We start from the raw sequence: 25,769 nt of genomic DNA, 5'->3' as shown, positions 1-25,769 counted from the left end.
TTGCCTCATTACAGCCATAGATATTTCAGCATCACCTTTCATTTCCAATTCATTTGCTTCTGGATGTTTGCTTTTTATCACATTCAAAATACAATTTTATGTTTTTTTTTCCTAACAAAGCAAAAAAAAAAAAAAAAACAAAAAACACCCTCACCAAACCCTAAAAACAAAAACAACAAAACTCTGCTACCAGATGGCATTTCCCCTTTCTTCTTGCATTTGCTGTCTTTTAAATAATGTATGTTGTATTGTTAATTAATGTGAATATCAAATTAAACACTTGAAACTTACATGTTTATTATGCAGGTAGGAGACAAGGTGGGATCTATTTTTAATCCTTGTGCCTGCATCGTGGGCAAGAAACTTGGGCTCTAGAGTTCTTGTTTTCAGTGCTGGTACAAGTGGTTTGATTATTGGCAAGTGTGACAGTGGCCTTTGCAGTGGTCAGCTCCAAGCTTTGAACTCTCAGAGGGGGAAGGAAAAAGCATCCAACACGCCACCTCCTCGGTTGCAGCCTCAGAGAAACCCTGGACGAGAAACTTCTTTCTTCAACCCTGTTTTCCTGTTGATAAATTTGGTTCTCGTGACCGCAGTCCATTCAAGCTGTTCAGCGTATGATTTTTCCGTGAGTGTGACAATTGCATCTAAAACTTGTGAGCAAGAAGACGGAGAAGTCAGTGGGTCTCCATCGCTTTACGTAGAAATGGCCGAGTGTCTGTCATGCTAACACTGCATCGAGTGCCACACTCAGGTAGGTTGGCGTCTGCATGCTTTACAGAACATTGATTTAATATATGTTTATAATAAAAAGTAAACAACAAAACTGTAATCTTTCAGGGGGACAATATTAAATTGGGAAGCCTCTCCTATTCAGATACTCTATAAATATGTACAGTATTTATAAATTTAGGAAATGATTCTGCTATAAAAGTGGATGCTGTCTTTAAAAAAAAACCCCATACATATGATAGGTGTGGCGCCATTAAACAACAAAAGAATTTTTGAAAAGTCTGATGATTCAGCTCCATTTGAGCTGGAAACTAAAAATAAATGGGTTTCTGGAGATAATTTGAAAGAGCACAAACAAGCCTAATAAGAAACATTAAAAATATTTAAAATTTAAAAAGCGGTCTTTAAACGTGTTATATTAAAGATAAAAATGTATATGTTTTCAAAACCAATCTTGAGTAGTATACAAGAATAAATACACAAATTGTGTATCATATAATGGGTAGGGTGAGGAGTTATAATTTTAAAAGGGAGAAATATTAAATATTGATGGGCCCTGGAAAAGGAAATAGAGCTTCACTAGATGAACCTGAAGCCCTGAAATGGTTCATTGCAGACCATACAACTGTGGTCTGGAAGAACCAAATTCTGGTAGTTTTCAAAATAGTTTTATAAATCCTTGCCTCTGAGCTTCTACAATATATTTTAGTTTCAAACTAACACTGGGCCAGAACCTGTTTCCTTGGTAACCAAATAGTATTTAAAAATGCAATAACAGATAAGCAAAAGGATGTCTTTTCAAAGAAAACCAATGTTTAGTGATTTTTTTTTACCTTTAACATAGGATCTGAACTGGCTTTAAGTGTGTTCTGCCAGCCTTAAAAACCAAACCCTTGTGTAACTCCATAGAAAAAGCTTGCATGATGACAGCTTCTCTCTCCTCTTCTCTCTCTCCTTTGTGCTCCACACTTTCTAAATCAAGGTTTCCTTTGTAATGTGTTCCAGAATGCAGGTCAAGGTTTGTGTACAGAGGTGTAGTTTCATTATCACGAGTTCACCAGCTGAAACAAAAAGTATTTCAGAAATTCTGAGAATCAGACAATACTGATGCTCTGGTTTGCCCTGAGCCTCTGTTGGTAACCTTGGGGCTCTCCAAGCCTATTTCTCCAGAGAGAAGGCTCCGTGGAGCCTTGCTGGAACAGTCTGTGGTAGCTGTGCTAGGAGGAAGAGGCAGCCAACCCTGAAGGCTCCCCAAGGTTTGCTCCCATGTGAAGAACATGGACAGTTAGAACCATTGTGACAGGAGCTGCTTTCTTCTAGACCTTTTCTAAGACTCCCAAGCCCTATCTGTAAAATTAGATCTCTTAAGGGCTAAAGAGGTGCTATTGTTGCTGTGTTGTACTGTTATTGTGATTGTTGTTATTCTGAGGCCAGCTAATATATTTTGTTTGAAGTCTTGCTCTCTAGCTCAGTGATATCAGAACACAGTTCATCTTACAGTGACTTCGTGCTCTGGGCTTGCCATGAAATATCCTTCCTACAACACCTCTGTTGGGGGGAGGGGTGATGTTTGGGAGCCATTTTCCTTCTTGCCTGTGACTTAAAATGACGGAGTACATTCTGAATCTAGTATCAGTCAGCAGAACGTAAACTGAAAGGAAACATGAGAACCCTGGTTCAGTGATACCTGTTTATTTAGTGTCGGCAGCATTAACAGCAGCAGTAGAGTCAAGAATTGTCATTTATGCTTGAGAAAATAGTGAAGCAGCATCTGTAATTAAACACCACTGCTGATCACAAAGATAGCAACTACAGTGTCTTCTTTTTGATAGGCTAAAACAAATCAATCATTTTGAACCCATCGGAATCCTAGTTACCAGATTAAATGGATCCAATGCAGTTGTTTATCACAAAAATGAATGCCTGATAAATACAATAGTATTTGTTAAATCGTCGATCTTGTTGTTTCTAGCTCAAACACAGTTGCGTCATCTTGTAGTTTTTTAAGTCTAATGATTTTTTATGGCATTATTCATTTATGTTGCTCTTGATCTTGCCTAAAAGAATTTTAAACACAATTCATAGAGCTAGGAAGCCAGATAAGACTGTTGGAAAGTATATTGTACCATTGCCATTCTAATAAATAGACTAGTGAATGGAAGAATGATTATTATTTATTACTTTGTTGTGTTTCGCCTTAATATTTTGCCTTCATATTTCACAGCATGTTTACAAGGCACAAAGCTTTTCTAAACTTACCCACTTACAATTATTACTGGGTTTCCTGGATTAGTGGAAAGTCTTTCCTGCCAATTCCAGAGGATGGCACTTACCCTTGTCTTTGTTGAAAACACTATGCTTAACCCATTTATACTTTTTGGCTGAGGTGTTTACACGGGACAGGTCAGAACAGGTGTGAAAGGAAGAATGTGCAAACAACTGCTTTGTTCTCACCAAAACGGAATGGGCAAATGCGAGGTTTTCTGCCTGAATGATTTACAGTATAAAATTCTTAGCTCTTCTTTTCTTTGTAGAATGGGAAATATTTTTCTAAACCTTAACTCAAGTGTGAATACTAAGACTACATTTCTTACTACCTCAGCTCTGTATATGGATTGCTGTAGGTGGGCTGGTAGCCAGCTGGAGACTTAGAGCTTGTCAATGAGAAGGAGCTGGAAAAAGATCTAGCATCTTTCTCTTTAGTACTCAGTCTTATTAAGCCTTTGAATTCTTGATATTACTGTACTTCATTCTGACAGTTCCCTCCCAAGGGAAATGCCCTTCTTTTTTTAAAGATTTGTTTATTTATTTGAAAGACAAAGTTGCAGAGAGAGGGGGAAATACAGAGAGAGGGAGAGAAAGAATCTTCCATCCACTGGTTCATTCCCCAGATATTTACAACAGCCAGGAGCTTTAACTGGATCTGTCACAGGCGTTCAAACACTTGGATCATTTTTCATTGCTTTCCAAGGCCCATTAGAAGGGGAGCTGGATCACAATGGAATAGCTGGGGATTGAATTGGCAGCTTTGCAGATGGTGGCTTAACTAACTACACCACAGCACCAGCCCCAGATAAGTGCTTCTTATAAGCTGTCTTGACATATACATTAATGAAGTACTTACTACACTTAAGAATATTCCAGACACTAGAAGCAGAGTGATGAATAACACAGAGCAGAGCTGCGTCTCTATGACAGGGTGTGAGGCAGGGCAAGTAGGCAGAAATAAACATGTCAGCAAATCAGTAAAGTTGCCAGTGTCAAGGAACAAAATAAAATGAAATAAAAATCAACCAAGCCAGGGTGATGCATCATGGGGAAGAGTGCCACTTGCGAATAGTCAGGGGAAACGCAGTAAGAAGGGTCCAGCCAGGTGAGGATCTAACGGGGCAGGACCACTGGACAGAGGAGTACATGTGCTGCAACTGCAAACTCACCTTTCTTTGTGTGACAGCCACGTTGTCAGAGCCATCACTCCTGCTGACTTCACAGTTCAGCCTTGTCTGGGTGAGCCCTCCGCTGCAGCAAGAGGGCAGTTCAGGCACAGGGTTCTGTGTGCTGCAGGTGTCATTGCCTTTGGCTCAGCCACCACCCTGGCTGTCTGGGAAGGTGCAGTGACCCTTGGGCCATCACAGTGCCAAGTCCTATGAAACTCTACAGACTCAGGGCTGCCCTGAGAAAGACCTCTCTGCTTGGGGCAAAGAAATTTCTGGGAAGCCTCTTGCTTTGTCTTGTACTGTAACTCAGAAATTTACACTCATGGTAGATAGCCATGCAATTGTTTTCAAAGGCAGAACAGAAGAGGCTTATTGATAGAGGGCTGCCCAGCACTGTCAGAGCCTTTTAGGTTTCAATAGAACCCTTTCGCTCTACAGACCTCTTCTGCCGTTGGTATTTCTCTAAAAACCTTACTGATGACGGTGATTGTGTTCTTCTGTTTAAGCAGAAAGTACTAAGAAAATTCACCATACAAGCTGAAATTATTGTGTGCTTTTCAGGTTAGTCTTACTGATGAAGCCAGAGAACAAAGGGTTGGGCTGACTGTACAAAGTAAAAAGCATAAGGCCCACACCTTCAAAACATTCCACAAATCCCTGCTGAACTTGAATCCTAATTTGGCAACCTCTGCTTAGCACAGTAAGAAGTGGACTGGCCTATGGCTGTCTCCTTCACCTCTCGCAGGCTTTGAGCAATCCTGAAGCCTTTTCCTGCATGGACAGAGACTCCATCTTGTTCTTTGTAGGGTGGTATTACATCTGTAGTGAAGAAAGCTTTAACGCTTCGGGCCCGGCGGCGTGGCCTAGCTGCTAAAGTCCTCGCCTTGAAAGCCCCGGGATCCCATATGGGCGCCGGTTCTAATCCCGGCAGCTCCACTTCCCATCCAGCTCCCTGCTTGTGGCCTGGGAAAGCAGTCGAGGACGGCCCAAAGCTTTGGGACCCTGCACCCGCGTGGGAGACCTGGAAGAGGTTCCTGGTCCCGGCATCGGTTTGGCGCGTACCGGCCCGTTGCGGCTCACTTGGGGAGTGAAACATTGGATGGAAGATCTTCCTCTCTGTCTCTCCTCCTCTCTGTATATCCGGCTTTTCAGTAATAATAAAATCTTTTAAAAAAAAAAAAAAAAAAAAAAAAAGAAAGAAAGCTTTAACGCTTCAGCATTTGCTAGGGGCCAGGCCCTGTGGGAGCCAGGCAGAGTACAGCGCAGTGTGTTTCCTGTCCGATTCTGTGCAGGTTCCCACCCAAGACTAGAGCAAGGCACAACTGAGGCAGAAAGAAACGACTGGCAGGCTTCTCTCTTGGTGACCTCTGATCCAGTTGCCCAAGGCCAGCCTTCAGTCTTGGGACATCTAAGCCCATGGAAAGCACAGTTTTCACTTGGACTCTGTGTCTTGGTTTCACCACCCTCCCGAGATGTCTTGGCTCCTAATAAGCCACCGTATGTCTTCCTGCCTTGCCAGGTGACCTTGCAAACAGCTGACGCTCTCGCATTCATGAGCAGATGTTAAATTGAAAAGCCCTTGAATGCAAACATTTGAATTTGTGATGCAGGCAAGACACTGCTTCTACATTGTCACCTTCCCCAGCTGATGGGAAGTGGGGTGGGTCAGGAGTGGGGGGTCTCTAAGGTGGATGGCTACAGTGTGTGGGCAGCAGGTAAGTCAGAGCCCAGTTGCCAAATCAATCAGTTTTGTTAGGTGATCCCAGCATGCCACCATCAGGGCATAAACATCTCACTGACCTGAAAGTCGCTCTTTTGATTTTGTAGCTGATTTTGCATCTTCATTTCCATGCTTTGTTTTGTGTCCCTCTCTGAACTGGAGACTAGCTCAGGAGTCTTCTATACTCACCATAATTGGCCCACAGAAGGAGTCTGTTTTCTGTACCGTTTGGTTTTTAAAATGCCGGAGTCAAGGTTTTGTGTTTTTTTTTTTCCTGTGTTCATAAGAGATGGTGGGAACCTTCATTATTTGCTTTATATAATTAAAAAAAAACCTTCCTTACCCCATGGTACTTTGAAATATCTTTTTCATTTGCCTGCTAAAAATCTCCCACCCTGACTGAGGTCTTGCTCTAATTAAGGCCTCACGGTCCTGCCCGTCTTCCCCAGTGCTAGCATGACGTTCATTCTCTGCCCCGAGGGCCTTACAAGCCAGTGAGACAGAAAACAAAAGCCACCAGCTGAGAATGTGGTTAAAGCCCATGAGGGCAGTGCCCTGGTATTTCCCCGCCTTTCCTCTTGTTTCCTGACCTGAACATTGAAAGAGTGTCTAAAATACCCAGGGTATTGGAGAACCAATGTGGAAGAGAAGGGGGCAGTGCTATGCGCCTCACAGGGGGCAGGACGGTGCCCAAAGACTGTGGACACAGCCAGAAGCAGCAGGGCGAACTAAAGAGCAAGCAGCCCAAGCTGCACCCTGAAACTGGGAGTGCTGTCCAAGGGAGAAAGTGGGGAGTGGGACAACCACAAAAGAAGGCCTCCCGGGAGTGCTTGCCTGCCAGCTGCAGGCCAGCACAATGCCGCGGTGTCTAGAGACTGGATGCTGTGATGTTTGGCCAGTCGCACTCCAGTCACGAGGTAGACCCTGTTTTGCTGTCGTAAGTTGCACATTCCTGTCTTGAGGAGCCTACAGATGGGTGTCCTGAATGGTGACTCAGCCTGCATCTTAGGAAGTTTCCATTCCCCTGCCAGGGCTCCTCTTCTACCTGCTAAGAACGTCCTCAGATCCCGCAGCCCCCTCTCTAGTAGGTCTGGAAGCCCCTGCACGGAAGCCAATAGAGCAGAACCTGGATGCACTATGAGCTGACGTGCTGGGTCTCATAGAGCACAGTCTGTAAGCTGCGAACCACAGAAATGCCTTCTCCCAAAGCTGTGTTGCTGCAGCAGCCTGCTGGCCTGCTTTTGAGCCCCCAGACCCATCTCTCCTCCTCTCTGCCCATCCTGTCCTCAGTGTGAACGCCTGTTGAGCTATCCCTAAAGTACGTGCTGATTATCTGAAACCCTCCAAGCCCAGGAGACCCACACGTGGGCGGCACACGGGCATGCAGCACTGCTGTCCTCCCTGTCCTTGCTTAGCTGTGATGGGAATTTAAAGCACAGACCTCAGCTGTCATGGGGATGAGAGACCTTTGTTATTCGCTCATCAAGGGAACTGAAGCTGAGACTTCTGCAGGTCATTCAGAGAGTTTAGCAGGACTGGAGTGACTCTGGAGTCCAGAGCCCCTTCTGCTAATCCTGCTGCTGAACCCACATCTAAACCTTCACTGTCATGAAGGGTCAGATGGTAAATACTTCAGGCTTCGTGGTGTCCAAAGATGAAAATAACAAATTGAGTTTAAAGATTGAATTGTTTTTTGGTTTGTGATTTCGTGAATTAGGCAGCACTTTATCTATAAAAACAGAAAAACACACTGCTGGGCCTGGCCAGCAGGGTCGGTTTTCCTAAGTCAGCTTGAGCAGGAACCAGGAAGCGCACAATACAAAAAGTAGATTGGTTAACATCGGGTTATTTCCAGTTACATTCCTTATAAGGGTTGAGGAAAATGGGACTTCCTTATCATGTTGGCTGTAACTGGCCAGTCTGAGGATTTAGCTGCTATCTTTCTCTTGCTTTCTCAGAAAGTCAGATAAACATCCAAGTTTCAGTTTGGTGACATGGAACTTTCAGCATGAGTGACTCCATTTTAGCAAGCCAGAACTAAGGGTATTAGATAGGCATTTATATTTCAAGGGAGAAAGAAAATTTATGCAAATTTTGTATTGATAAGGTTCAAACGGTAAGAGCCTATACTATTAATAATGGACATATGGCCTTGGATATAGAAATGATTGTGGCAATGTTTCAATAAAACTTCACTTTTGTCACTAGAGTTGAATATATATATATATATATTCCTCTTTGACTACACACTGCCATGCACCCATCATTAAAAATGTAAAACCCAAGGCAGACATTTAGTGCAGCAGATACATCCTGCCAGGCCGGTACAATGGCTTAATTGGCTAATCCTCCCCTGCAAGTGCCGGGATTCCATATAGGCACCAGTTCATGTCCAGGCTGCTCCACTTCCCATCTAGATCCCTGCTTGTGGCCTAGGAGAGCAATGGAGGACAGCCAAAGTCTTTGGTACCCTGTACCCACATGGGAAATCTGGAAAAGGCTTCTGGCTCCTGGATTTGGATTGGTTCAGCTCTGGTTGTTGCAGCCATTTGGGGAGTGAACCAGTGGATGGGAGACCCTTGTGTTTGTCTCCTTCTCTCTGTAAATCTGCCTTTCCAATAAAAATAAATACACCTTAAAAAAGATACATCCTGCCACTTGGGATACTTGTGTTCCATATTGGAGCACCTCACTTCAAGGGCTGGCTCTGCTTCCGTTTCCTGCTTCCTGCTACTATGCACCCTGGTACTGGGTGGCGGTTCAAGTACTTGGGCTCCTGTTACCCGCAGGGTACAACAGGATACAGTCCCAAGCTCCTTGCTGTGGTCAGTCCAGCCCTGGCTGCTGAGTGTATTTGGTAAGTGAATCAGCAGATGGAAGAGTTCTGTCTCTGCCTTTCAAATAAAAATATCAACTCTTTTTTTTTAAATATAAAAACTACTTAGCTGGTGAACTATACCAAAACAGGAGACAGGCTGGATTTGGCACAGTATTTTGTAGACCCATTTTCCAGATCAAAACCTTGCAAACTGGACACTAATTGGCCAGATCCAGCCCATGTATACAAGCATACCTCAGAGAGTTGGTGGAAAAACAGAATAAAATATATTTTTGTTTCAGCAATTTTATGCATCATTTTCTCATAAGGCACATTTCCCACAGACTTTCTGAAGACCCCTAGTATATTTTACTTGACTTTTAACAATACTTTGAATTAGTTTCCCATGTGTTTGTTTTCTAAGATTTTTAAAAAGATTCATTTATTTTTATTGGAAAGTCAGATATACAGAGATGAGCGATAGAGAAACAAAGTTTTCTGTCCATTGGTTCACTCGCCAAATGGCTGCAACAGCTGAAACTGAGCTGATCTGAAAACAGGAGCCAGGAGCTTCCTCTGGGTCTCCCACATGGGTGCAGGGTCCCAAGGCTTTGGGCCATCCTCTACTGCTTTCCCAGGTCACAGGCAGGAAGCTGGATGGGAAGTGGAGCAGCAGTCAGAACACCAATCAGTGCCCATGTGGGATCCAGGCACAACAGGGTAGAGGATTATCCTGTTGAGCCACGATGCTGGTCCTAGCCATCATCGTCTTTGCCATCACCTTCTTCTTCTCCTTCTAAGTTTTATTTAATAATTGGAAAAGTTACACACAGAGAGAAAGAGAGAGAGAAAGAGAACTTCCATCTGCTGGTTCACTTCCCAAATGTCCACAACAGCCAGAGCTGGGCTGGGCCGAAGCTGGGAGCCAAGAGCTTCTTCTGGGTCTCCCATGTTGGTACGGGCATCCAAAGCCTTAGGCTATCCTCTGCTGCTTTCCCAGACCATGATGGAAGATTAGCTTTCTATGCCACCTTGGTGACCTCGTCTTTTCTAAGGTTTTGGTTGTATTACTTTTTTCTTTTTCCCTGATTATAGAAGTAGTATATACAAATGGAAATAATCCAGAATGTTAACATTTTGGCATGTATCATTTTTGTCTTTATGTATGAATAGTGAACTTCAAAAAAAATTCTTCCTGTATCTTAGAAGCAAAGTGACAGATTTCTTATCTGCTGGTTCAGTTCCCAAATGCCAGCAATGGCCAGGCAGCTGGAAGCTCAAGCAAGATGGCCCATGTGTCAGGGACTCAACTTTTTTTTAAATTATTTTTTAATAATCTTACTTAGTTGATTAGGGTACAAGGGGTCAAGGGCTACAGGGTGTAAGTGGGTAATACCATTGTTTCCACACTAATATTATCATTTTTCCCTGTATCTGGGGTCAGGGGAGAAACAAAGGGAAAAGCCCCACCCAACCTCCCACCCACCCTAGATCCCCAACGGGAGGCTCGCTCCAAGGGTCCTGCTCAAACAGTTTTGATAGTTCATCAGATCTGGATTGCTGCCAATCTCGCAGTTCCAATCTCAATGAAACCTATTCAGAGTCTACTGGCTGACAGTCTCTTCATTGTTGGGGTTCTGAGATCAGCAGTTCAGTTGGAGGGATCTCCAAAGAAACTTCATCTGGGATGATCCAGTTTGCTAGTTTGCTAGTACAGAGTCCAACACCGTCCGTCACGCCAATCAGCTTATGCACATGCTGGTCATTGCGATTGCTGGGTCCGTTCTGTTTCCAGCCCTGTCTTCCTCGTGAACCAACGGGTGCTGTAGAGGGACTCAACTTTTGTTTTTCTAGAATTATTTGTTTATCTACTTGCAAGGCACTTACAGAAAGAGAAAAAGATCTTCCATTGACTGATGGACCTCCAGCTAGGTCTCCCCATGGGTGGCAGGGGCCCAAGTACTGGACCATCTTTTGCTGCTTTCGCAGGTACATTAGCAGGGAGCTGGATTGGAACTGGAACATCCAGGACTCAAACCCAAATTGGTACTCTTATGGGATGCTGGTGATACAAGTGACATTTAATCCACTGTGCCACAATACCACAACCCTACAACTTTTTGAGACTGCTACTTCACAGGGTATACATTAACAGTTAGAACTTGGGGCAGAACTTGGACTGAAGCCTAAATACTCTCAAATGAAGTACAGGAGTCCTAACCAGCTGGGCCTAAGTGGTCAATTGTTTTAATAGTTGGATAATATTTTATAGACAGACTGAATGGTTTTTCTTAGCTACTTTAGATTATAGCCTCAACGTTTTACTTATTTCATAGGCAAAGAGAAAGAGAGAGAGATCTAGCATCCACTGGTTCATGCCCCAAATGGTTGCAATGGCCAGGTCTGGGCCCATCTTGATCTCCCACTCAGGTGGCAGGGGCCCAAGCACTCAAGTATCTTCCACTGCTTTGAAGCATTATCTGGGAACTTAATCAAAGATGGAGTAGGTGGGACTCAAACAGGTTTCCCATATGGAACCACAATGCTGGTTCCAGTTTAAAATAGTCCTAAATAAAGTTTTAAAAATATGAATTCTTAAAAAGAAAAATAACTGCAATATTGTACCATTTCAACAAATAACAATATTTCTTTAAAAAGCATCAAGTATCCCAGTCAGCATGGGAAACTGCGTAATTATGCCATTTCAAAAATTTTATTCAAAGCATTATTCCCTATCCCCACCCCCCAAAAAAGGTCCACTTGGTACCAGGAATTCTCCTCTTGTAGTTCCTTTCATCTCTATCTTTCTCTCCCTCTTCATTTGTGATATCGCTACATAAACTGTGTTGAAGAAACAATTGGTTTGAATGGAGAGTTCACCAGTCTGAATCCAATGATTATGACCCTGAGTGTTGTTTCACATTCCTATCTCAGAGAAATCCTGTAAAGTGGTAGTTAAGCCAGCGGCTTGTTCAGACCAAGCTTCCTTCTTTTGGTCAGTGTTTCAAAGATTTTACCTAAAAAATCCAGATTTGGGCTTCATTGTAGATTTCTGTAGGTCTGGTAATCCCAGCTGGCAACCATTGGATATGGGGCTAGGGAGGGCCCACTCCTTTCCCACCTCCCACCTCGTTTAGGTGCCAGCAACATGGATTTACACACACACACACACACACGCCACACCCCTTGCTCTGAGGAGCAGAATCCCTCGCCCCTCATCTGCCAGGCTCCCAAGCCCACCCTGAGGTGACGCAGATGAGCGCAAGGCATTCCTTAAAGGGCTTCAAAGAGAAGAGATAAGCAGCAGGCGAGAGTTGGTGCCTGGAGAGTTCTCAGCAAGAGGACTTGAAGGAAAAATCATAAATTAACCAAGTAGTATGAGATTCGGAAGCCTGGAGGGTGAGGAGTTGGAGATTCCTAACCTGGGCTGGGAAGCCCGTGGGTTTAGAGACACTACCCGATGGTTTTTGTGCGGTGTAATCTGCCCAGGAAAACTGCCGAAAGAGAAGGGGGCAGTAAATGCTAGCAGGGTCAGAAGCCCCAGTTTGAAAGCCTTAAGCAAGGTGTAGAAACCTCTAGTAGTAAACCAAATGGGTTGACACACACAGAAAGGGCTCCTGGACCAGATGAGGAACCCTTGGGAAGAGGAGAGGGACCAGCTGTAACTTAAGGGAGAGTCTTCAAAGTCTCAGGATTTTTAGCTGGGCACACATGTGCTTTAGTTGTTGGGAAAAAGAAGAAACCTTTATAGAAAAGAATTGTGACAAGGCAGGATGTTCCTGGAAATTTCCAGATGGTTCCCCATACTCAGAATAATGATTGAGAGAACAAATCTGCAAGTGGGTATGAGGAAGAATGGAAAATTTTGAAGGACTGGCTGATTATGTAAGGGTTAGGCTGTAGTGTTTCAAACTGTTGGTGTGATCTTTCAGTTATTAATAACAATTTGGGGAAATCTACTTGCTTCTGGAGAAACATTTGGCTCTAATAAGAAAGAAATGCCACTGTTCGTGAATTCCCAAGTGGATGTAAGGAGCCATTCATTCACTAAGCCTCTTAGCAAAGCCAGAGCCGCTTTCCATGGCCCATAACAAGCTGTGAGCAAGGTACCTGGAACATGTTAGCAGTACAGGACCATGGAACGGGGAGGAAGGCCTGTGCTTAAATTTCTAGCATGTGAAGGTTATGGTACACCCAGGAACTGTGATTCTCACTGTTTGGATGGTAGGGATTTAAAATTCTGAAGACTGAACTTCCAGAACTAGCAGCCACCACAGCCTGCAGTTCCAGAGTATGGACTAGGTGCAGGGGCCTTCCCACGGGGCAGTTAATTGTCCAGTAGCTGCTAGGAGGCAGGCACTGACATGGAAACAAGTCTCATTTCACAGGGGAGGAAGCCGAGGCCTGGGCAGAGAATGAAGGCAGGGCTTCAAACCCAGACAGCCTGAAACCTAAGGCCACTTCTGATCTGCCCAGTCACAGGGAAATCTGGAGAACAAAACCACACACTGGCACTTTCCAACCCTCATTCCAAATCCATATGGCTTGGTTTCCTCAGAGGCCTCCGAAGAACCCGACAGAAGCGTGTGAGCACGCAGCGGGACCATGAGCACCTGCGGGTTGGAACCCATCATTACCAACCGGTTGGCTCAGGTTTTGTGGAAGCACTGGTTGGCAGGGGGGGTGTTGTCATTGTTTTCTGGTGGTTTGATGAATTGCTGCTTATTAAAGGCAGCTTAGTGGAGGCCTTGCTGACCACGTGGCCCATGAAGAAGAGATTGCCCAGCCTGCCAGCTTTCAAAACCGGACTCCATTTTGCAATGGCGTGATTCCTTCAATTGACTAGGAGTCCGTATTTATTTGCTTTGCTACGTAAACTTTTACATAGTACATACACTCATATGTAATACTGAATCGACTCCATTCATCAAAAATTACATTCTCATAACCCGGCTCAGGAACCAGGGTATGAAATTGCAAGCCCTGTGTTCCATGCTAAAAACAAGCTGCTAAGTCAGGTAAGGCACAGACTTTTCAGTCCTTTGATGTTGTAGCCTGACAATGACGTGCTTCTAAAAGAAATTTTAAAAGACAGTTGTATCAAATACAGGAAAAAACACAGGGACTTTTAAAAAGGCAAAGACACACCTGAACATTGCTGCGCTGGACTGTCAAATCCATAGGGAGAGTTGGTGGCTGCATTTTTTCAATAAATAGTCCCCGGCTGGAACGTGGGAGAAAGATCCTGGCAGGTACTAAGAGCCTGCATTTAAGGAAAGGGACCAAGTCCTTGGCATTAAAACGTCTAGACAAGCTGGTCTCGTGTGGGGAACAGCTGTGAGAAAACAGGCGACACCCCGCTCCTACACAGGACTGCGTGTGCGAGGCTCTCGCCAGTGTGTGGGGCTGATGGCCAGCGGCCATAAGGCCCTAACTGGGCAGTCCTGGCAGGTTAGGGCCCTCGCGGGAGGAGGCTAAGCTGTAGCCTGGAGGGAGGTGGGGGTGAGAGACTGTTAGGGTCTTAGAGGCTAAGCTGTGGCCTGGAGGGAGGTGGGGGCGCCCTGCTGCTCTCTGCCTCAGGGCCTGGGGCCCCACGGGCCTTCGTGGGTCGCCCACCGCCCTCCCAGGCCGCGTCCGAGACGGCGCCGCTTCCCCCTGTCCCCCGCCCCCCAGCCCGCGGGCCTGGAGGGTCGAGCCGACCTCTTCCCGGACCGGACGCGTCCCCTGCCCCGCGTCGGGGGCGGGCCGGCCCCGGCAGAGCCGAGCCGCCGGCGTCCATTTTCTGGGCGGTGCTGCGCGGCGCCGCGGCCGGACTCACGGGCCCGGAAGCGCCATGGCCCCCCGGGGGAAACGCGCTGGCGCCGGACGAGCCGAGCCCAGTAAGTGCCCTTCCCAAGGGCTCGTGCGGGGCCGGGTGGGCGAGGCGCGGCCTGCTGGGCCTGAGCGCGGCGAGCCGGGAAGGCCTGAGCCCGGCGGAGAGCCTGGACACCGAGCTGGGGAAGCGCTCCAGCGGCGGGGTGGGGGCTGTCAGCTCCGCGGGCGGCCCGGGGGGAGCGTCGCAGGTGCCTCCGGGTGGCGCCCCGCGGGCCCCGGGCTGCTCGCGCCCGGCTCCTGGCTCTCCCCGCTCTCCTCCCGCCCCCTGTGGCTGTGCTGAAGGGCGGGGGCAGCGGGCGAGGAATGCGCGCCCGGGCCGGGACGCGGTGGGCGCCTGGCCAAGCCGACAGCCGCACGGCCCCTCCCCCCGGATCCAGAGTCCGACCCCAACCCGGACCCCACTGGAGCCTGGCGATTTCCTTGGTGCGGCACCTAGGCACTGGGATTGAACGGGACGTGCACGGGCAGGGGCCCTGCCCCCCGAACCGCCCTGGGGCTTTGCAACCTCAGCCTCCTGCTCTTCTGCACGGTTTGGGTCGGCGGCTTTGGTGCAGTCCAGCCGTCCGCTGGGAGCCACTTCTTTGCAGTCTGTCTCACCTGAGGTTTTAGTCTCTCCGCGGTTCCACTTTGGAACTCAGCTGTAGGTAAGTGCGTGACTCCATTCTGGACTTTGTCCGTAAGTGACTATCCCTGCTCAGGATCCATTATAGAGGATATGCATTGTGCCCTGTAACATAATTTAGAGGTTAGACTTTTCTTCCAATGGAGAAACTCCACTGCTTGGCTAGTTTTTCCCTATCGTGGTGGCTGAGAAACTTGGAGTGTGGTTATCCCAAAGTGCAGGGTTTTTGCAATTGAGGACCCATGAGAATATTGGAGTCGGTTTCATGGGATGCAGCTGGGGAAAATTTTGTTTGAAACGCGAACTAACGGAGGGAGTAGATGGAAGGGGTGGGAATCTTCCATCCGCTGGTTCACTGTCCAAATGGCTGTACTGGTCAGAGCTGGGCCTGGCTGGAACCTGGAGCCTAGAGCTTCATCCAGGTCTTCCACATGGGTTTAGAGGCCCATGTGCCTGGGCCGACTTTGGCAGCCTCCCGTGTACATTAGCCAGGCGCTGGATCAGAAGTAGTCAGGATTCGAACAGGTACTCCCAAGTTGTGGCTTACCTGCTGTGCTACAACCTGGGAAAAATATTGTTTTTAAAGATACACAGCAAGACTGGCCTTGCAGCATAGCGGGTTAAGCGCCGCCTGCAGCACCAGATCCCAGCTCCTTGCTCACACGACTGGGAAGGCATCAGAAAATGGCCCCAAGTCCTTAGGCCGCTGCCAGCCACGTGGGCAATCTGGATGCAGTTCCAGGCTCAAGGCCCCAGGCTGGCGCCTTTCAGTTGTGCAGGTAGCAAACGGGGGAATGGAAGATCACTGTGCCTGACTCCCTGACCCTGCAAAGGTGTGTGTGTGTGTGTGTGTGTGTAAAAGAGAGCGGGAGAGAGAACACAGCATTTATAGCACAGAGTAAGGTTAGCATTGTTGTGTGAAGTTTGGCTTTTGTTTTATTCAATGTAGATTTTAAAAATGGTGGGTCACTGTCAAACGCGTGTTTTTGTTTGGTTTGGTTTTTTGTTTCTGGTTTTTTTTTGTTTATTTTAAGAACATTGACACTAACTTGCCCAGGCTTTAGAATCCATTGGCCCTGAGTTGTCTCCTAGCCTGCTTAGGGCTGAGGAGATAATGCAGTTGCAGGCCACGTGTCTGCGGCTGTGAGAGTGCAACCTCCCAAGGCCGCGGCCAGCCCTCACCTTGGTGTGATGCTGGACTTAGGGCAGGTGTCCAGGATGTACTGTCGCACATGTGGTGTCACAGTGACCACTGTTGCTGACACATCGAATCTGGACAGTCAGTCATGGACACTGCACTTTGCTTTGTCTGCTTCCAGGTCTGCAGGTGGAGGAGATGGGGGACGCAGAAGCAAGGCTTTCCGCGTGATTTCTTCCCAAAGCCCAGGAAACTCACTCTGTTCAGGCTGAACCGTGCTAACTGAGGTAATAAAGTCGCAGCTCTCCTTTGTTCCATGAAATAGCAAATGAGTTGGTTTATTGTTTGCCAGTTTTCATGGGGTGGAAGGGACCAGTTTTGCGCGGAGGGATTCTTGATGGTGACAGGCCAGTTTTGGAGATTACCACGTGATCATGGCCCTGCTGAGACCCATTGAAGGAGGCCCCTGGAGCTACATTCTCGTTTCTCCTTGCCACCAGCAATCCCCCGCTGGTTCCTTTAGGCGGAGAGCCTGGAGGTGACGTCCCGCCCACCTGTGGGAAGCCCAGGAAGGTGACCTGCGCCCTGTGTGTGCATGCGGGTGGGCACCGGGCTGGGCAAGGAGCCCCTGCTGCCAAGAGGGGCAAGTGCCAACAGCCCTACAGCCCAGACCTGCCAAGCCCCACCTTGGAGGCACCAGATGGTGGCAGCAACAACCGTCTTTTCGCCAGCACTCAGCTGTATGTGCGGGCCAGGGAGTGCACCCAGGCCTATGGGCACAGTGTTTTGTTTATTCCCTGACAGTTGCCCTGTGAGCGGAGAGGGGGCCTCTGTGTAGAGGGCTGTGCCTCGCCAGCTCTATGTGTGTGGTGCCTGGTGTTTCCTCTTTAGAAATGATAGGGAGATCTCAATTCATTCGTTTTTCACTCCCCAAATGAATCCTGAGCTGCCAGCAAGGCCCTCAGGTGTTCAAGGCCAAACCGTGTGTTCCTTGCTTATCATCGCAATGGAATTGTGTCTGGTTTCTTGAGCAGCCAGCAGGTTCTCTGTTGCTCTGTGCTAGAATAGTGCCTGAAGGATGTTGGAGATGTGCTGCGTGGGGCACTCCAAGTGGAAGTGTGCAAAAGCCATTTTTACAGGTCCTGAAATATTTCACAAGAAATTTCTCAGTTTTAATTTTGCCATTACTGCTGCCTGCTAACAGGGGCCTTTTAAATCAGTGAAGACAGACTTTTAATTTAGAGGATGGCAATGGCGCTGAGAATTGCATGAAAGCCACAGGAATCAGATGGCAGGGCTAGCTACCAGAGGAGGTACGCTGGTAGAGGAATGCTTGAGGAGGAATGCTGCTTGTAAGCTTGAAGGAGCCCTGTGAATGTCATATACAACTGATATACATCAAATGTCTCCTGCCAGGCTGACACTGTGTGGGCGAGTCGAGAACTCCCCGAGATAAGTGAATCTCTCTGAGAACCTGTGGAGGGTTGGCGGAAGTCAGGGAGATGGGGTAACTGTGTGGAAGACGCAGAATCTCACCATTTGTGGAGGAAGAAGAAGGTTCTTTCTTGCCTTTGGAGGGGGCGGAGTGTCCAGATTCTTGCGGAAAAGCATTTAAGCCAGTCCTTGAAGGACAGGGAGTCTGAGTCAAAGCAATGGCGAGGGAACACTGGGAGAGAGGAGTGACAGTGAGGAACAAGTGTTACGTGCAAGTGCGTTAGAACTGGTCTGTGTAGGTGTCTGTGGGAATGGAACCGGAGAACATCCGGTGTGGAATCCTACTGGTCTTGAATGACAGCAGGAAATGCAAAGGCGTTCCCTGGCCAGTGGCCTTAGCGGTTTGGGCAGTCAGGGCTCTGGGCCCTGTGGGCAGCTCCGGGGTGACAGGGAGGAGGGACAGACAGGAAGGATAGGTAGGAGGGCCTGAAGGAGCTGATGGTCCATTCCAGAGAAGGAATGCTGAAGTGCAAGGGGCCGGATGCAGAAGGGAGAGCTGGCGGAATCGGAGGTCTTTTTGAGGAGGTACAGTAGAGCCTAAGCACTGGTGCCTGGGTGGCGAGGGGCTGTCCTTGGACGCCTAAAGGCACTGCCATGCCAAAGCGCCAAGTGTGAGGAGTTGAAGCCTCGACATGCCCACACGGGTGGGAGTTTTGTGCTTGGCCCAAAAGGTTGAGTTTGGGAGTTGTTAGAATGAATATGAGACAAAGGAAAAGAGATTGTGCAGAGGGCAAAAGATTGAGGACGGATTGTTTGGAGAAAACTGGGAAGGACCTAAGGAGACACAGTTGTGGCTGGAGAGTAAGGAAGAAGGCGGGAGGAGAGGGTTCAGACCCCCAGGGAGGAGGAGCTCCCAGCCGGCGGGTCTGGCCACTCAGGCTCCTGCACTGGAGGGTGACTCAGGAAAGACCAGTCGCCAGGAGCACCACCACAAGTAGTGGTCAGCCGTTGTTACTTTGTAAGAGAGTAGGGTCAAAGAAATGTCCGGTGGCTCCATTTGAGCTTGCACAAATCAAGTCACTGTTAAATTGGACCCAAGCAAGGCCCCAAACACTTCCAGTTACTCAGGTTCAGGCTATGCAATGTTGTTTTCCTAGTAGCCACACAGTCTTCTTTGTCAGCAGGGGAACCAAAGAGGGCCTCTCTGTAGAATTAGTCCCTTAAAAACTACATTTCTGACAATACAAAGAGTTTCTAGAAGACATTAGAATCTGTTGCCTTTTACCATATGACTGTGTGCCGTGTGCTGTGTGTGTTCATGTGCAGATGAGCTTACTGCAGTGGAATGAGGAGGCTGAGATCAGAAAAAAGGCTAATTTCACAAGCTAGCTGGGCTGTTTTCTGGCCTTGTGACTCTAGGAAAGCTACTCTGAGTCTTAATTCTTTCCATCTGTAACTCACACAGAATTATTTTAAAGGTTAAGTAATGTGTAATAGAGTCTGGATTTGTGCCACATGTTGACTGTCCCTCTTACAACCTTGTATAGACAAGTGAATCCACAGACAAAACCTTTGCTTGCTGACTCATTCTGAGGCTCATTGCATCACAGAAGGTGCATCCTTCCACTAGAGCAGGTCTCTCCTGGGATAGCCAAGTGACTAGCAATTTATTATGGATAAGAATCCACTGAAGTCTTGGCAAAATGCAGATGCCCAGGCCCAGAGATTCCAACTGGGTGGAGTTGTGGTAGGGCTGGAGTCTGCATTTGAGTCAGGCTGATGAGGGAGAGAAACACGTGTCCATTCTGGGAAGCAGAGGAGGGAATAACCTAGAAAATTGGTGCTGATTTCAGATCCTGTCCCTACTCAGACGTGATTGCTTGTATCAGTGTTCATGGATTGGCTTGTGATTGCCGTTGGGTGACGAGTAAATTCCAGATGAAGAGCAGTGGCATGCTGGCATCTCACCAACTGCTCGTGGATGCGATACTGAGTGACACTCAGCACCCAGACCAGGTTCTTTCCCTGAGGCTTTGGCGTTTACACCCTGTCCCTGTGGTCAGAGTGTGCTGGCGTGACTATTAGCAATCATCTCTTCAGCAGTGGCAATACTGTGCAGTCATGCCCTTTAAACACTATTTTGCAAACATATTTATGTGTTTACTTGAAAGACAGAGTTGCAGAGAGAATGAGAGGTGAGAGATAGAGAGAGATCTTCCACCTTCTGGTTCACACCCCAGTTCACTGTAACGGCTGGGGCTGAACCAAGCCAGGAACCAGGAACTCCATCCAGGTCTCTCATGCAAGTTCAGGGCCCCAAGGTCTTGAGCTATTCTCTGCTGTTCTCCTAGGCTCACTAACAGGGAGCTGGATGGGAAGTGGAACAACAGTCAGGACTGAAAATAGTGCCTTTTAAAAACAAGATTTATCATTTTTATTGGAAGACAGCTCTATAGAGAGGAGAGACAGAAAGTCAAAATGGTGCTAATATGAATTACTGCGTCTCAGGCAGTGACTTCACCCAGTGTGTCACAATGTTAGCTCCACCTTTAAACTATTCTGATACATTTATCTATCTGACTCCTTGTGTTGTGGTGGCAAAACATCTCTATCATTATGCTAATTACCTCATTCTCTGCAACTTAACAATTGTACAGAATTTTTCAAGCTAAAATTTATGCTTGCTGTTCATTTATCCCAATCTGCATTTTTAAAAACATTGATTTATTTTTATTGCAAAGTCAGATATATACAGAGAGGAGGAGAGACAGAGAAATATCTTCCGTCCGATGATTCACTCCCCAAATGACCACAATGGCCAGTGCTGCACTGATCCAGAGCCAGGAGCCCAGATCCTCTTCCAGGTCTCCCATGCGGATGCAGAGTCCCAAGGCTTTGGGCCGGTCTCAACTGCTTTCCCAGGCCACAAGCAGGGAGCTGGATGGGAAGCGGGGCAGCTGGGATTAGAAGTGGTGCTCATATGGGATCCTGGCGCGTTCAAGGCGAGGACATTAGCTGCTAGGCCACAACACTGGTTGCCCAATCTGTGTTTTAAAGGAAAACTCATTTATCCCTTTATTTTCTTCCAAGCCTGAACTCTTTATTTTTTCACAACAAAGGATTGAGACACACACACACACACATGCATGCACACATACATGTATTTAAGCTATGTATGGAGAACGTAAGGTATTTGATTTGTGTGCATTGCACTGTGCTTTAAGCTCCCTCTTCATCAGCATTCTGTCAGTGGGAAAAGGTTCCCAGTGGCCTGCAGCCTTTCCTAGAACAGGGCTCCCCTCTGTATCCACAGTCTCTGGGGAAGGACAGAAGTGATCCTTGTTACGGCGTGTTGACTCAGCCATCTTAGAGCCTGGGCCACGTGAGGCCTTGGAGCTGCAGCCTAGGATGCAGAACTGACAGCCTCCTGCCCTGGCTCTGACTCCAAAGGCCACCTGCTTCTCTGCACACCCTGGAGCACCTCCCGAGCCACACAGGGGGTGTGAAACACTGTTGGCTCCCAACTTGAGTCAGGAACGTAGAGACTCACAGCCCATCTTAGCAAAACTTCAGACTTCTTTTTGTTGTTGTTTGGACAAGGTGCAAGTTGGTGCAGATTTAATGGGAGAGTGTTGGGCTTGTTCAACAAATATTGACTGAGTCCAGTCTCACCTCTGTGTGAGGTGCCAGAGCAGGACCCCACCCTCATTGGGACTTCCTGTATCCCTGAGACTTACTTTATCTGTTTCCAGTGTGTTTCTGAAAGCTTTTCTGTTAAAGACACCCATGAATTTTTGCACTGCTATGATGAGTCAATTTGTGCCTTACAGTTGCTTTTCCCTGTCCTGGGCTGTATCACCAGCTCTTTGAGGGGGGATTGCCCAGTCTTTGCCCCATGATCACTATCTGGGACCTTCCCAGAGGCTAAGGAAAGAGCCTAGAGTCCCTGCAGAGGTGGATGGGGGAGATCAAAGGCCTGGGACTTGTTCCCAGACCCACTGTGTGACCTTGGGTTAGGTTTCCTCGGCAATAACCCGAGATGGTCTGATTCAGTGATGTCTGTGTTTCCTTCCTGCTCTGAAGGGCTGGTGGTTTTGTTTCTCTGTAAGCAAAAAGGCAGAAGTGCTTGGACAAGCAGGTGGGCTGGGCAGGCAGAGTTGGGGTCCCGGTTCCTTAGTCCTCCTCTGAAGTGTTCCATGGTGCACTCATTTCAGCCACACTTTGTATTCTGCCTCTCCTGTATACACCAGCTAGGAAAGTACATTAATTTCCTTAAAAATTTTTTACCATTTGGGCCCGGCGGCGTGGCCTTGCAGCTAAAGTCCTCGCCTTGAAAGCCCTGGGATCCCATATGGTCGCCGATTCTGATCCCGGCAGCTCCACTTCCCGTCCAGCTTCCTGCTTGTGGCCTGGGAAAGCAGTCGAGGACGGCCCAATGCATTGGGACCCTGCACCCGCGTGGGAGACCCGGAAGAGGTTCCGGGTTCCCGGCATCGGATCGGCGCGCACCGGCCCATTGCGGCTCACTTGGGGAGTGAATCATCGGACGGAGGATCTTCCTCCCTGTCTCTCCTCCTCTCTGTATATCTGACTTTGTAATAAACTGAATAAATCTTTAAAAAAAACAAACAAAAATTTTTTTACCATTTATTTTCATTTTAATTTTATTTGAAAGGCAAGCAGAGACAGAAATCTTCCATCTGTTGGAATCCCCACATGCCCAGAACCAAGCTAAACCCAAGAACCTGGAACTCCCTCTGAGTCTCCCGTATGAGAAGCAGGGGCCCAAGCACTTGGACCGTTGTCTGCTGCCTGCAAGATGCACTAGCAGGAAACTGGATTGGAAGTGGAGGGGGAGTTTAAACCAGGGGCTCTAATGGGGAATGCAAATATCCCAAGTGTCGGTTTAACTGATGTGCCAAACTCCTACTTCCAAGTACATGAACTTCAAAAATGGGAGAGTGTCCATTTGGAAAAAATTACCCATTTGCTTATTTAAAAGGCAGCCTACCAAAGAGAAATAAGGATACAAAGAAAGAGAAGTCTTCCATCCATTGGTTGACACTCCTACATGGCCACAGCAGCTAGGGCTGGCCCAGACCAAGGCCAGGAGCCAGGAGCTTCATCTAGGTTGCCTGCATGGGTGGCAAGAGCCCAAGGACTTGGACGATGTTAGCTGCTTTTTTAGACACATTAGGGAGCTATATCAGAAGTGGGGCAGCCAGGACTTGAGCCAGATGCTGCTGCCAAAAACAGTGGTTTAGCCTTCTGTACTACAACACTGGCCCGGAAATGGAAGTTCTTACCAGAAGTTTGGGACTGCCTGGGAATCAATGAAAAGATGATAAGATGGGGCAGGGAGTAGGAAATAACAGTTGTCATACATTAGAAACACACTAGCTTGTCTATGGCCATACCACCCTGAACACACCTGATCTCGTAAGCTAAGCAGGGTCGGGCCTGGTTAGTACCTGGATGGGAGAAACACACTAGCTCAGCCTCTCAAATACTCAAATAAGGAAACGGATTCAAAAAACTCTGGAGGCCTGGCTTGGGGTCACATGGTTAGTGGCAGTCAGGGAGCAGACCCTGTTGTGCTGTGTACAGGCTGTGGATGGAGAGTAAATGTGAAAAGGGCCTACCCATAGACATGCAGGAGGCCATCAGGGCAGTAAATCTTCAGACCCTTAGAAGTACTTGTGTTCTTGCCAATTACAGTAGCAAAGAAATTCTCTTTTTAAACTGGGAAAACCAGGAGTTCATTTGCCATAGTCTAAAGCATTTTCGCCCTTTTTGGTAAATGGAAATGATTCTACTATAATTTAATTTTGAGAGGAAATGAGATGTTTTCTCCAGGAGTGTAAACAGGAAGACCCAGCTAGCAGCTTCCTCCTATCCTTCACCCCACCCCCAGTTTTGCAGGCCACTGCCATGTACATTCAGCACAGTGTAGGCTTATCTGGCCAAGCTGGTGGCTGGGGAGATCCCATAAGTGTATCCTGGGCTGATGTGGTAATGGAATAAATGTAGATTTTGTGCAAGGTAAGGCCGATTCAAGTCAACTGTGTGAGTTGGATATTGGTTCCAGACCTAGTTTCCTTTGGGTTATTTGTTGTGTCCATGTGTTAGAACAGCTTATGGCTCCTTGTAGGGTTGATGACAATGAGATACCAATACTACCAGCTCAGTTAGAAACAATGCTGAGTGTAATCCTCTGAGCCTGGGGTCCTGCTTCCCAAGTCAGGCTCTCCAGACTCCCATGAATGTTTGTGAAGCCTTTGACTTTCTCATCAGCTCTGGTTAGAACAGCAGATCAGCTCCCACAGCCTGAATGGGGAGTCCCTGGCCTGTCCCTGGCCTATCTCTGGCGCAGAGCTCCTTGCTCCGTTCCTGTGGTCACTGCCATGAGCTCCAAGAGCGGTTTCCCAGGGTCCCTGTGGTACCTGCAGGATACTTTGGGTGAAAGGGGTTTGCCAGAGTCCTGGCCGGCTCACTGTGCCTCCCATGGGGTGTTCAGTCCTTCCCTTCTGTTGCTGTGACAGAAGGTGGAAGGATCACTGTGAGCAAGCGGAAGTGCTGGATAGACCCAGGAAGGCGCTGTTTGGTGCTGACACAAGGCCTTAGGTAGCTTTGACCCACCCGAGCCTGAATGCTGTGCTAACTAGAAACAAGCAGGGAAAAAAACCCCAGCTTTGACCTTGACGACATTTTCTGTCGAGGCCTAGTGATTCAGGAGTGTCTTCAGCCACGCATACTGTGCATGACTGCACCGTCAATTACCTGGATGACAGGTTTTTTCCTAAATGGAAATACGCGTCTAAGCACATTTCTCCTCATTTTATTGCATGTTGATATTCTTAACATTTTGTGTGTGTGTGTTTGTGTGTGTTTTTTTCCTTTTTTGACGTGTTCAGGAAACTGATCAAGAGCTTTTTGTCACAATTTGATTATCTTTTTTAAGACTTCTTTTTAATCATGTATTTCTGATAAGGTAATTAAGATGCGCACGCTTGTTGGTTTGTTTCTCTTTTGTGAAGTTAAACAGGGGTCTTCCCTCCTCCCATCCTGGCCACCGCCTCACACGAGCATGTGACTTGTTTCTTGCCTGCCCGTGTCATCCACTGCTGGGGAGAATCATGAAAGAGCTGCTGATTAGTCATCATGGAAGCCAGCAGACACAAACTTGGGAGGCTGTGAGCCATGTTACTGGCCAGAAGAAGAAAAGGTTGTCTGTGTCCCTGGCCGAGTCCCGTTGGTGGCAGGTAGGGGCCCTGGGCACCCAGCCAGGCCCTGGGGTGCCCTGTTCAGTGTGTGATGATTGCTACAGCCCAGAGGCCATTTTCTGTGACGCTGAGTCCTTGGTGCCACCCCTCCCACCATGGAAGCCGTGAGCATTTGTTTTCTAAAATGAAAGCGCAAGCAGAAACCCGAGCTGCTGCACGGAACAGCCTGTTCTTCAGATTTTTTTTGTAAGATCAGTATATTTAAAGCATTATTTTTTTCTAAATAGCAAATTGTGGGATTTTTCATCTGCGATGAGTCTGAGGTTGGTTTGGGGAGTTTTAATTTTTAAAAATACTAGCAACTTACAGATTGAGGTCATGGCTCCACCCACCCACCCACCCCCAGGTAGTGCCACTGTAAAACAGGTAAGCCAGGCTTCAGACACCTGACTTGCCCCCCAGCGACCTCCATTCTGTTTCTGCCAAATGTCTTTTGGTGGTGAAAGTGGTGGCAGCCAATCGGCAGTTAGTTTCCGATGTGCCTCCCCTATTCCACAGTGATTTTCCCTGACAGTTGCCTTTGTCTCCGCCATGAGCGGCCACATCCGCAGAGAAACAGCTTCTGCCTCTGCTGTTGCCTTAGGGCGTGCTCTTTCTCCCTGTTCCTCCACCCACCAGTGCAGCTGCAGCTCCCCAGCTCTGGGAAGAGGTGACTTGCAAGGTCCCTCTCAAGCTGTTGCTGGTGTCCGTGCTGTGCACCTGACCTCGCTCTGC

At 47.6% G+C, this 25,769-nt stretch overlaps 1 protein-coding gene across 11 annotated transcripts in view; it reads left to right on the top strand.

Annotated features, from left to right (window-relative positions):
• The first annotated feature begins 616 nt into the window (after window positions 1–616).
• Window positions 617–25,769, top strand: part of ZBTB38 (zinc finger and BTB domain containing 38) — a 75,223-nt gene continuing 50,070 nt past the window's right edge. For 2 of the 11 annotated variants that reach the window (XM_058657266.1, XM_058657258.1), the window contains exons 1-2: window positions 14,400–14,583; window positions 16,520–16,625. The gene's annotated coding sequence lies outside the window, so the exon portion shown is untranslated. The other 9 variants (XM_004588415.2, XM_058657262.1, XM_058657259.1 and 6 more) reach the window with 8 other exon arrangements.

Source organism: Ochotona princeps, chromosome 30 (assembly GCF_030435755.1).
Source record: "Ochotona princeps isolate mOchPri1 chromosome 30, mOchPri1.hap1, whole genome shotgun sequence".
In the NCBI taxonomy this organism is placed as follows: domain Eukaryota; kingdom Metazoa; phylum Chordata; class Mammalia; order Lagomorpha; family Ochotonidae; genus Ochotona; species Ochotona princeps.
Note: the sequence above shows the minus strand (reverse complement) of the source record. Positions and strands in the feature narration are given on the sequence as shown.